This window comes from Desmodus rotundus, chromosome 8 (genome assembly GCF_022682495.2).
Source record: "Desmodus rotundus isolate HL8 chromosome 8, HLdesRot8A.1, whole genome shotgun sequence".
NCBI classification, from domain to species: Eukaryota; Metazoa; Chordata; class Mammalia; order Chiroptera; family Phyllostomidae; genus Desmodus; species Desmodus rotundus.
The window spans coordinates 117973513-117986783 of record NC_071394.1 but is presented as its reverse complement, the minus strand read 5'-3'; the positions used below and the strand labels follow the sequence as shown (position 1 = coordinate 117986783).

At 42.9% G+C, this 13271-nt stretch overlaps 1 protein-coding gene and 1 long non-coding RNA gene across 4 annotated transcripts in view; both read right to left on the bottom strand.

Annotated features, from left to right (window-relative positions):
* RBMS3 (RNA binding motif single stranded interacting protein 3) overlaps positions 1 to 13271 on the bottom strand; it is a 1231630-nt gene that overhangs the window by 1033916 nt on the left and 184443 nt on the right. The gene's annotated exons all lie outside the window — the stretch shown is intronic.
* Positions 1 to 13271, bottom strand: part of LOC128781488 (uncharacterized) — a 48753-nt gene that overhangs the window by 2504 nt on the left and 32978 nt on the right. The window contains exons 2-3 of the long non-coding RNA XR_008427470.2: positions 358 to 566; positions 80 to 213 (exon numbers count right to left, since the gene is read on the bottom strand). This is a non-coding gene — a long non-coding RNA (uncharacterized lncRNA). The remainder of the gene's footprint in view (positions 1 to 79; positions 214 to 357; positions 567 to 13271) is intronic.

Genomic DNA, 13271 nt, shown 5'->3' with positions numbered 1-13271 from the left:
TATCAGTCCTGGGCCCAAACCACGGGATGGCTAAACGTCCATGGAGTCAAGGGCAGAGGGAAGAGGGAAGTTTCCTCACCTCCTCCAGGCTTGTTTCCTGCTGCCTCTCCAGAATGGTGGCTTTCTACTTTAGAGCAGCCGGTGGCTTGTGATCTCTGAGATCTTGTAGTGAGCTCTTTGGAGTACCCCATCACTTTTCAGTCCGTGATATCTCTGTTGAAAAGAACATAACATAAATAACCCATGCATTGCTGGTCTATGGAATCTTGAGGAGAAAGAGACACAACAGAGCAAGAGGCACACAGAAAGGAGGGAAGGGAGGACCAGAGAGAATAAAAGTCAGAAAGGATACTCTACCTGCTACCTTTCCCGGGAACTCCCCCAGGCGGTTGTATCCTTGACAGAAGGCTTGAGGTGATTTCTAAGACCGCCCAGAGGTCTCAAAGGTCTGGAAGGCCAGGAAGCATCATTCCACTGCCATGTGGGCCCCTGAACTCAAAACAGCTCCTTGACAACCTCAGCCAGCCTCGCCCCAACTCTCCTCAGTGGATCTTGTCACCGAAATACTACATAACAGAGAGCAAAACGCAGTTGAAAATTAGCAGGAGGTCCTCCTTCTTCCTTTGCCCTGGGGTGGTGGTCAAGGGACGGGCAGGGGGGCTGGGGTAGGAGGAATATCAACAACCACCTGGTCTTTTCTTCAGTGATTTCAATCTTCGACTTCAAACTCTTGACTTCTCACCAAGTGACAAGTCTCTAAGAAGATTCCTCCAGGCCTGTGGTCCATGCCCTCTGGGTCAATCTAGCATGGCTTGTTGACTCTAAAGCATCATTCAGATCCTGGAGAGAGTGTCTATCCCAGACAGGCTGCCAGGGGCAGAAGAGCTCCAGAAATGGAACATGCCAGTACCTGGCTCCACGTGTGACCCTCCTTTCCCCAAACTCATGAGGAACCCAGGGCTATCCCTTTGCCCACCACAGAACCTGTTTCCTCTGCAACACAGGTTGGGTAGCACACCGGTGAGGACCACAGGCTGAGAATCAGAAGAACTTGGAGTGCTACCGAGAGAGGCAAAGACAGAAAGGCATTCAAGAGAACTTATCCCAATGAAGCCAGTTACCAGTGGCATAACAAAGGGCAGGGGCTGGTGGGAGTGGTCGGTCCTGGGCACACGTAAGTAAGAGGGCGCATTGTCTGTCAAGAATTTAAAAGCAATAATAAAACAAAGAGTAAGTTTAAGTCTGCCTTTGACTGTGACCATGCACTGGTAATTCTAAGCAATGTTGGTGGCAAAACACTCCTTCCCACCCAGGTGGATGCCCCTCCTTGGTCCATCACGGCAAACTCCTCATGACATCTTCACCCTGCCAGAGTCTTCGCTTGTGCTCCTTCCTCTACCTGGAATCTTCCTCCCTGCATCCTACCTGCCCACAGCCTACCCTGTCCAAGCTCCCTTTCAAATGCCACCTCTCCAGAGGAGCATGTCATGACCCTCTCAGTTAGGAGTAATCCCTTTGTCCTCTTTACTTCTAGGGCAATGTATCTATACTATTTTATTCCTACCTTACACTATAGTTCAACATGCAAAAGCGGTACCTTCCCTGTTAATAGACATCAAGATGTCATGCATGGGATTTGTAATAGAGCCAGGGTTAGAAGGCCAGCTCTCACCCTGCACCAGCTCTGTGTTGCTGGGCTAGTTTTAATAACCTCTTTAGCCTTTTTCCCTGTCCATAAAATGAGGAGTGTATCACCTGTCTCATGGGACTGTTGCATTGAAATGAATAATGCACGCAAAATATCTAAGCTGAAGTACTACACATTCTACAGTTACTTTCTACTCTCTTCTTAAAAGAAACTGATAATATAAATGGGCTGGGGGTGAGGTCCCCACCCCATATTCCCTCAGTGTTCATGGGTACCTCACAGAATGAGCATGAGATGAGACACCAATCTGTTTTCTCAACAGGCTGCTGGAGTCTGAGTGTGTGACTCCTGTGTTTATATCTGATTCTCCCCGAATGCCCTGACTTTAGACCTTACTCACTACCCTACCCCCAGCTAAATAAGGGTCCTTAGCATTATTCTCCCCTGAACCAAATTCCTATGCATGGGCTATTATTATGATTATTTCTATCACTGAGTAGCAATGCTCCTAATCCCAGCCAGCTCTTGGATACATGCTTATTTTTGCCAGCCCACTCAAATGTGCATGCTCTCTCTTCCCCTCTCACTCTTTCTTCTCTTGTGTGGAGGTGCATGTGTATGGTCTCTTTCCAAGTTGTTGTTTTATTTTTTTTTTTTTGCTTTTGTTGTTTTTTATTTGTTTTGTTTTGGAGAGAGAGAAACATCAATTTGTTGTTCCACTTATTTATGCATTTATTCGTCGATTCTTGTATGCGCCCTGACTGGAGATCAATCCACCACATTGGTATATTGGGATGATGCCCTAACCCACTGAACTACCCAGCCAGGGCCTCTGAGTTGGTTTTTAACTTCATTGTCTCTCTTCCAAACTTGCACTACTTAGCGATATTGGTGCTGGAACTCTACAAATTATACCTGTCCTGGGCGAGTGGGTTCCCTGTTAGGTCTGCTGGGGTGGGGGGTTCAAACTTGAGATCAGAGGCAGGAGGACTTGCTTCCTAATCTGTCAGCATGGCCCCAGTGAGAACTCTTCACCCCGGGAGCAGCAACTGGTTCCAGTGAGAGCAACTGATTCCATTGTGCCATTTCTCCATACGCCCAGCATCGGTTTCTTGTTGCCCCCTTCAGAGACTCCAGCACAGCCAGCCAGCCAGTTCTCCCTCCTCAGAGGTCTGAGATCCCCCCCTCTGCAAGTATGTACATTTTCATTGTCCTGATGTCTTCTCTTTGCTCCCCCAGCCCTAAAGGTATAGCGACTTCCTGCCATTTCCTACCTCTGTGAACCTCAGTATTCCTTTGCACCTCCTGGATTGTCCAATAACCTGAGTAACAAGTAATGGTGTTCAGGACCTACCACCCCCAAATATAACCCCTTGGCATTTTGACCATTTGAAGCTGGAGGAGTTTGAGAAAACAGCTAAGGCAGGAAGTTCACTCTGACTTCCTCCCCATCACCCTTCTCCTCTGAAACGGATCATAAGTGCCTCATATGAGAAGTGCTCTTTTTATACCCTCAGAAAAGGGGCATCCTTATTTCCAAAGACAATGGGACACCAAGAAGAATCTTAACAGACCTTTTAAGTGTATCCAGGTTACTATACTTATCCCTGACCCCTTAACCTCTCACATTCCTCAAGACAACCCCTTCATCATGCCCCACATAAAAATACACAGGTCTAACTGTTTCTTCAAGCCTTCATTTCCTTATTGTGAAGGCTCCATGACATATAAAACTTATATTAATTAACTCTGTGCTTTTCTTCTGTTCATCTGTTTTTCGTCAGTTTAATTTTTAGACCCGGTCCAAAAAGGTTGAGAAAAACTTTTTCCTCCACTACACAAGTCTCCACACTAATTCCTTCCACTAAAGGAGCCGGTATAGCTTCTGTCTCCTGGCAGAAGCCAACTTAATTCACCCTTTCCCTCCATGGACAAACTATGTTCCTGGGTGCATAAGAATGCATCAGCATGCCCTACATTTTTCCCCAGATAAAAGCTATCAGTAAATTATCAACATATTCTGACACTTCTATTATGAATCTTTTCTACTCAGCATCTAAATAGGGGATGGAAAAAAGAAATAGAGCACATCAAATCATGTAATGTGATATGGTGGAGAGTAATTAGCCCCTGAGGTACAACCTCTGGGAGCTCATTCTTGGGCACATCTGCCAGGGCAGCTAAAATCAGGTAAGACACATGGACTTTCCATTAAAGACCAACACATAAGAGTCCTTGCTGGGGTCATTTGCTAAAGCCTAGGGTGCAGGCCTTCCGAAGCAAAATGTCAGATAGAGTCTGGGAATTAATTTTGAGATACATGTACTTAGCTGTTCCCCAGAATGTCCCCATAGGCTTGAGCTCCATTGTTGACAGCCGTCCATAGCTGGCTTAGTAACACATGCTTTGTTAGATGCCCACTTCCCCTATCTTCCTTTCCCTCTCCTCTTACTGGTGTTCCCAGTACTTCTCAAATAAGCTGCTTACTCTCAAATCCTTGTCTCAGGGTCATTCCTTATGAACAAAACCTTAGATGCTAGAAACCCACCCTCTCCCAGCTCCAGTCACTTCAGTCTTTTCAGAAAAAACTTTAATGTTATACATTCCCAGGCCACATTAATTGGATTTATGAATAAGAAATGATATACAAGGTCTGTCTAGAAAGTATCCAGCCATGTAATATGAAAAATAGAGACATTTATTGAAGAAGATAGAAGATACAAGAAACATTGTACATAGGAGAATGGCACCTTAGTCCCCTTTAAAGTAGGCACCTGGGGACCTCACACAGTTCTCCTAATCACTATCAGCTGTCCCATCATATTTTCCTGAATCTCATTGATGGTCTGAAATCTCTTCCCTTTCAAAGGTGATTTTAGTTTTGGCAAAAGCCAGAAGTAGCAGGGCGCCAAATCTGGACTATACAGGGTTTGAGTCACCTGGGTGATTTGATGTTTCACAAAAAAAACTCTGCATGAGTGAGCACATTGTCACGATGAAGCTGCCAATCACCAGTTGCCCATAGCTGTGGCCTTCTGAATCATCTGAATAGTTTCCACAGAGAAATATTCCAGCTTAATGCAAAATTTGGTGCAGATTCATTGCTCTACTTGCTCAGTCATTTTGGAGTGATGGCCACAGAGTACACATGCTCACTCAACAGTATCTACCACCCCCACTGACTAGTGCAGTGAAGTCATCATTGTTCACACATGCGCATTTCAGGCCACTCTCCTTGGCTGCCAGTTTACATCCATGTTGTGCAAACTGTTCTCATTATATTAACAATGGCCGGACTTTTTCCAGACAGACCTTGTATGTCTTGCTGACATTTGAGTGTTCATGTGTTTTGCTTTGTGCTGGTTCTGTCTATCCTGTAAGCTGATGAGATGTTCAAAGGCCAGGAGTACATGCCCTCCTTCTTCTCTAGTTTTTCATGATGCCTGGCATGATGCTCTGTAGACTGAATACTCAATCAGAGCTGACAGACAAGAGGCCATAAAGTTTATGTCCATCTGTCCCATGGGTTTGTCAAGGGTGAGAAAGCTCCTAAGACAAGGAAATTGTGATGCTATTTTCAACATCACATGGGCCTGGAAGCCCAGAATGGAAGCTGGCACTGCGACCGGGCACCAAATCAGGACACCAGAGTCACATGGCATGTGCTAATCAGTCCTCCAGGCCAACGAAATGGGAAATGCTGCATCATCAGATACGTTCTCGTAGCCTATTTCAGAGTGAGAGTCCAGTCAGAGGCAAACTGAGCTAGATGAGCTAGATGGGTCAATGTCAGGTCTATCCCAGGGAGAACTTTCCAGAAAATCCTGAGCCTTTGCTGAAAATCAGTAGCCCTCTGATTTATTAAGCACTTCAAAGTATATCACCGAATTGGGTGCTAATAGGTGAGGGACCAAAACAGGTAAAGAGGAAGAGGCCTTACCTTGACCCATCTGATACCTTCCAACCTTTGAGGGCTATTGACAGAGGCAGACAGTGGTGAATATTAGTATCTCTACCTGCAACACGCCCACCTTTGCTTTGGGCTCTCATCCTTCTCCTGGGCCCAAGAACCTTAATGCCCTTTTCACTTGCCTATCCCTTCCTAAGTAGAATAAAGCCTGGCTTCTCAGACATTCTATCTACTATTATTCTAGACCCGGAATTGTTATTGACTACTCCCCCAGGATACAAAGATTCTAAAGGACCTTCTGAATCAAAGAAAGGTAAAATGACATTCCACGTTATTTTAGAGCTGAGTACCATTGCATTACTTTCTAAGCCTTTTCAACTGACAATCCAGATAAGGTATGGATTAAACAGATCACTTCACATCCCCAGCTCAGCTGCTAACAGAGTTCACTGTAATATTCTTTTAGCCCTTCCTGGGTGACTCAAGGGCCTCCAGAGCGAATGGCCACTGGAAAGCTCAGGCACCAACACCTCACAGGGATGCGGCCAAGCTCCTGGTGTGCAGGATATAGCCATCCGCCAGATATGGGATTCTAAGAGAACATTTCTAAGGCTTTATCTGAGAAAATCACACCAAAATACAGCTTTACGTAAATCCTTCTGTTTGAGGAAACTTAAATTCTATAGCAGCTTTCTAAAAATAATTGCAGTGTGAATGGAAAGTCCAGCCCTTTACAAAGCCCAGACTGGTTTGTTGTTTTATTCCCCTCATCACATGGGAACTTGAAGAAGCCACAACAATGACAAGCAGGCAGAGCAATGGTAACTCATCCAGAAACGAACTGCAAGCAGAATAATAAACAGCTGTCATATGGCCAAAAGGAAGCCAGAATTAAGGACAGTGTGGAAGGGGAAGCACAGTGAAGACCAGGAACCTTTAAGCACCAACTACGAGCACATACAACATGCTCTCATGGTCTTCCTCTTCCTTCTGCACCCCCCCCCCACCCCCGCCACATAGAAGTGCTTCATCTGCCAGCTCGATAAATTCCCTCTGGAAACACATGATTGATGTATTACATAAATACATTGAAAATAATCCCAACAATGGACAGCCAGAACAACAGAGTCTGAGAGTGAAGTTCTAGATAATCCGGTCAATTCAAAAGTATTTTGCACATTATTTATGGGAGAAATTCACTGCAAAATTTCTCACACAGGAGAAATACAATGCCAGCAGAATGCTTAATTGGCATCATGTTCAAAGCTGCAGGCCTACTGAAAGAGAACCACGGCAAAAGTGAAAGAGGAAACACATTCCATCAGGGTTATTTCCTCTCTGGGTTCTGTGCATGCATGAGGGCCGTTACAGCATGAAAATGACATCACATGTCACCAACACAGGAGGAAGACTTAAGCACGTTCTTAAGAGTCATATTAAACATACTCTGTACTATTCTAAATTCTTCTCAAGTGTGCATTGAACATATCATTGACAATTTAACCTGCAGGAAGTTATAATATGAAACATGGCTCCTCGGTAATCTTCTCAATGTCTAAAGTAGCTAAATATTAAAGGGTGCCTTATTTGAAGTCAATTCTAACTTTGTCTAGTCTTCACTCCTAAGGCAATTTAACATCTCCTCACCTTAGTTTTACAACAATTCTTTTCTTTCTTCCCAATGTTGCTTTTGTCCTTGACAGTCTCTGGGCATTGTAAATCCCAGTGGACAAGGGGTCATTTATTGTGGGGAGTGTCTTCACAGTCTCTCAACAAAGCCTATAAGCTCCTATTCGAACACTTTTACACATGCTTGACTTTAGCAATTGGAATATAAACTCTGTGAAAGCAGAAGCTGTTTCTTTGCATGTTCCTTTCCTAAGTCTCATAATGCCTAGTAGCGAGCTGGAGATGGAGCTCAGGAGACTATGATTTCTAATAAAATATCTGATGCTCACTGCAATAGAAGACAACTTGCAGTGCCGTCACACTTGGATTAGACCTCCCCCAGGCTTTTGAGGGTGGGATCCAGAGAAGTGTCCCTGATGAAGATGCTGTCAATGAGTCTCCTCTGAGAGGGCTTCCAGTATTTTCTCATCTACTCTTCCCCAATTTTACCTGTAACCCACTGGTTGAAGGTGGAGGTTAAGAATAAGATATTATTGATTTCAATCCTGCAAAGATTCTGCCGGATTATCACAATGGGGACGGGGGCCTTAGGGATCCTCTGTGGTTGGTCCCCAGACTGGCACAGAGCAGCCCTAGGAGTTACCAGTCTCCTCAACTTGATCCTTTTTCTCTTGGCCCTTTGCAGATTGCTGCTCCCGTGAAGTGGAGGAGGGGTGGTGAACCTGTCTTTCTTCGGGAAGTCTGGGAGTGGAGCTTCTTGACTTGCCTGGGAGAGGGCCCAGAAAACAATAGTGAATTCTGCTCATTAGTGAGAGGTATAGATGATATGTAATGAGAAATTCCCTAGCTAATATAACTGAACAATTCTAGGTTTCAATCACCTCATCGATAAAATGGGAATACAGATGACCGCGGAACAGCAGGGATTTGAACTGCATGGGTCCACTTAAACACAGATTTTTTCCAGTAAATATGTACAGTACTAGAAATGTATTTTCTCTTCCTTGTTATTTTCTTAATAACATTTTCTTTTTTCTAGCTTACTTTATTGTAAGAATACAGTATATAACACATACAACATAGAAAATATATGTGAATCAACTATTTAGGTTATCCATAAGGCTTCTAGTAGGCTATCAGTGGTTAAGTTTTGGGGAGTCAAAAGTTACATGCACATTTTCAACTGCACTGAGGCCTGGCATCCAAACCCCCTGGCAACTGCACCGAGGCCAGGAAGTTCAATAGTCAACTGTACTCAACATCTTGCTTCCAATGAGCATCTCATATTCAGACACGATGCTTATACAATTGCTCTAAAGTCCCCTTAGCTGAAGCCCAAGGAAGGTTATTAAGGACAGATCTCAATATAGGTTCAAGTAAGATTTTGCCTCCAAGTCTATACCAGTAAATTTCCAATCTATCAATTGTTCCAAAGCTATGACCCAGAGGAACCAGGTTCCCAGGCAGGAAATGAATATAAACAGAGTTCACATTTGTCTGTGTGTGGTCTGCCCAGATGCAAACAGATTACTCAACCAGGGCAAACACATGAGGTGCCAGCTACAAACCCAAATGGTGACAGGACCAATTATGACTCGGCTCGCCTTCCTGATTTTGAAATGTCACTGCACCGGAGAAATGCTCTGTCTGTGAAAACCCTGTGAAAGAGAAACCACACCACTAGGGTTTCCCCTCCCATTGATTTCAGAGGGACCAACCGGACGTGCCACAAAGCACACCTTTAAATTCCTTGATGTTGGGGAAAGGGAAATTTTTTATTGAATCCAGAAGTCACAAATGCATTTGAACACAAGTCACCGGAGGTATCACAGACAAATGAAGAGGGCTGGGTGAGCACCGTGTAAAACCTGAGAGCCCAGGACTCAGTTCCAGTGGCCACTGCCTTGGAGAGAGCAGAGCCCAGGGACAGCAGATCTTTCCATTTTCCAAGAGAAGCCAAAAATCTAGATGATTTCTGGGAAGGTCCTTAACATTAAAATGTTGGCAACTACAAAACTTTCAAGTTACTGTTCACATAAAGAAGATATCGCCATGGGGCACACTTGTCTTATAAGTTGTCAAATCCCTAGGTTTCTTCTAGGGATAAAGATTATAGATGTGGAAAAAGTCCAGTTCCAATGGTTTCAGTGTAAATAGGGTATAGTGGAAGGGTATCAGCCTTGGAGCCAGGAAACCTGTACATTGTCCTGGATGTGCGATGTTCTTACAGGGAGAAGGTAGCCACATCGCTCTCCTTTCTGGAGTTCCTTTCCTTCTGTCCAAATGGAGCTAGATTGCAAGGTTCTTATGAGAGTTACATTAAAATGAACTAAATACATGAAAAACACTGAGTGCATGCCTATATATCACACCATGATATACTTTATGTCTCTATTCCCTCGGCCGAGAACTTGAGATGACAAATTTACCTCAAAAGAGCTGTCCTTTGGGTGAACTAAGTGAACTAATATAAGCAAGGAGCTTAGCACAGTGCCTGGCAGAGTAAGTGCTTAGTAAGTGTTGTTATTATTATTTGTAACCATGAGACACATTTCTAAATCCCAATTTTTACCAACATGGACACAGAGATCCAGAGAAAAAGACCATGTAGCCAAGTCTCTGCCAGGGATTAGCAAAGCCAGAATCAATAAACACATTTCCTGATTCCTGACCAGTAAATTTTTCCATGAAGTTCTAGTTTCTATTCAACTCTTGGCTCACACATTGCTCTTTTTCCATATTAGTTTCACCATTATATTCAATATCAACCAATAAGTTGCTGTTATTTTTGTTGTTGCTCTTAATGACTGATGAAGTTGATACGGCTGTCTTAATTTACTGAATAATGGAAAAGAGGCAAAGGGAAACACATGAACAGACTTTTTCTATTATATGAAATCCAAAGGATAGTGTATACTTTTCAATAAAAGCCAAAGAATCAACTAATTTTCTTTTAAAAAAATGTTATTTTTTAAATGACCTTCATTCTAATTCATTATGTAAAGTTAGAATTATGTTCCCTTTTCTTCTGACAGTCCTGAAACCAACGGCCTCATGATCATAAACACCAGTATGTTTGACATCTGCAGGAAAAGGACATTATCCTATTTAATAGAGAAGCAAAATTTTCTCAAGCCACTGTTTGGGTAAACACGGCTGATGTATATCCACACTGTCAAGGTAAAACACTCAAGAATCCAACATTATCTCCTAGGAAAGCAAAACTGCATAAAATGTTTGGAGTTCCAGGCAAGAGATATTATTGTAAAGAATCAACAAAACTGATAGTTCTCAAAACATAAAGTTCCCTTTAAATGTAAGCCTGAAAATAGAGCCTGATCTGTTAAAATCTGTTCCTCACCCGCTTTTGTGTGCGTGTGTACTCCATTTCCTTTGTCCTCATCTATTCTTCACATCTTGTCTCCTATTAGAACCTATTATGTAAAATCTTCCCTTCTCTCTCAAGTTCACATTCAGACTCATGACCACCATGTGGAGATCCGTCTGTTCAGAAGGTCTATGCTAAGCACACACAGTGTCTCCATTTAACTGAGGACTTGGAAGACCTATAGTGAGTCTTGGTCCTTCTCTCAGAGCTGCCTTCCTCTACTTCTTCTCTCACATTTCCCAAGTTTCTCATTTGTTTAAGGACTTAATGAATAATAACCGGGGGTCAGGCACTGACCCCGCCCATTAAGATTCATTCATTCAACAGATGGCAATCTTGGGTGGCCATTTTTGTTTTATTTTATTTTAAAGATTTTATTTATTTATTTTTAGACAGAGGAAGTGAGGGAGAAAGAGAGGGAGAGAAACATCAATGTGTGGTTGCCTCTCATGTGCCCCCCACTGGGGACCTGGCCCGCAACCAGGGCATGTGCCCTAGACTGGGAATTGAACCAGTGACCCCTTGATTTGCAGGCTGGGCCTCAATCCACTGAGCCACACCAGGCATGGCAATTTTTATCTAGGTAAGTTCTTAGCTTTAAAACTGTACAAATAATAATTATATATTTTAAATTCCTCGAGTCTTTCCTCAAATTATCTTCTCTATTTACTTACCCCTTACTCTAACAGACAGAGTTGATCTCTCCTTGGTAATATGTTCTGCCTCACCATAATTTGTTTTTAGTAGTATTAAATATGTATGCATTTACTCCCTTGATTACATTGGAAGCTCCTTGAGAGAAGGGACCAAGTATCATTGGCATTTGGAAATATTTCTCCTACTGAACGCTTAGTAAAATGGCTTGCGCTTAGTAGGTGTCCTCGTAATAACTTGTTGAGTTGAATTATGGCCCAAATTCATGTCTCGTCATCATTTTAAAACACTTCAACCTTTTAAGATTCTTCTGAGTTCTCTCATAGGGGAAAGTAGAAATGAATTCATTACTATGCCTGACAAAGTAGATCTGCCCAAATTGGGTCTGCCTTGCCCTTCTCGCTTGGTACACAAGTGGAATATGAAGCTGGTTAGAAATCACATCCATCTAGGTTGGCAGATCTATCAGGATCCTGTTGAAGATATTAACACATGAGCTGCTTAGAGTAGGATTTATGCATTTCCATCATAGGTAATGGAGACATAAAGGAACCTGTCAAATCACAGGGCCTATTTGTCTGCCCAAGGAGAGTATTCAATTAAAATGATTATTTATATATGTTCTGTACAGTTTTAAAGACTTCTTCATATTCCCTTGGAAATCTGGCAAAAGACAAAGACTACACCCATTTTTGCAGGTGAAGCAGAGAAGAACTCAGTGAAGAATCCGGGTTCATGGAGACCGAAGTTCTGTCTCTTGAGCTCAGACAGTAGAATGTTTAGGCCACAGATTTCAAGATAGACATGCTTGGCCAAGTTTATATGTTCCTTAAGAGACCGTAAGAGCCAATTACAATGAAGTTTGCTGTCCTTTTATAGGCATGACTTCACAAAATGAGTCTATTTCTTTCTAAATCCTATGTACATTTCAGATAGTCAGTTGCGAGTGGAGCTGTCCTGGCTTGACAATGGTGTCGTGGGCTAAAGCAGACTCTAAATAGCACCATCATTCTTCATTGGTGAAGTTTTTTCCATAAAATATGCCTGTTTATTAAAACAATCATCTTTCTTTATATTTAGTCAAATAAGACACAGAGCAATAGCAAAAGAAATTCAAACACCTACATACAATTAGGTGCCCGTTTACAAATCTTACACCGTTATCAGTCACCACTTAATCTAAGCATGATCACAAGCACACATTTGATTGGGCCTCATGCTATCCTAAGTTTCTTGGATATGTGTGTGCACGTGTGTGCATGTGTGTATGTGTGTGCTTAGGGTGGGGTTCTTTGCCCAAAACCACGTGTCCAGGACTATGAGTGCCTAAACTCCATGTGGCCTCCCTCCGTATTTAAGTTCTCACTTTGTCTCACACTGCAGCTGACAGGGAAGTGCATCACTCCTGTCTGGTAGACTGCTTAGCACAGAATACCCGCTGTGTCCCTCTCCAAGTTCCCTGGTTCCTTCTCTCTTGCACATCTTTTGCAAAAGGGATACGATAGGCAGCCTACAGACACGGCAAATTTTGTGAACCCTCTTATGGATGATTTCTAATTTGGAAAAGAGTTTTGCACTGTTATTTAGGAGCCACTCTGTGTATTACTCTAAGGCTTATTCCCCAACCCTCCATAGCTGCTGCCCTGATTAGCTAAGCTCACTGGCACGTAGCTCACAGACATGGCACTATTTTAAAAGGGCTTGGAATTACTTAAATACCAATTTATTTCAGACCTTCCCTCTAGAAACATGTGAATAGAATATTTTCGTTACACACATGCACCACACACACACACAGCCCTGAAGTGCCCAAAGGAATCGCACTATGTTAGATGCTTTGACATTTGTTTATTCCTGGGAGCTTATAATAAAATAGGCAATACTGACTCAGACAGACATGTGGGCATTCAGCAAACACTACCTACATCATTAAACTGTGAAAGGACAGTGAAATGTCTGTCCCATATACTACAGCCCAAGGGCTTTCGAGGTGAGGAACAAAGAGAGGTTATAAAACTGAGGAAAACAGTCCAATATCTACT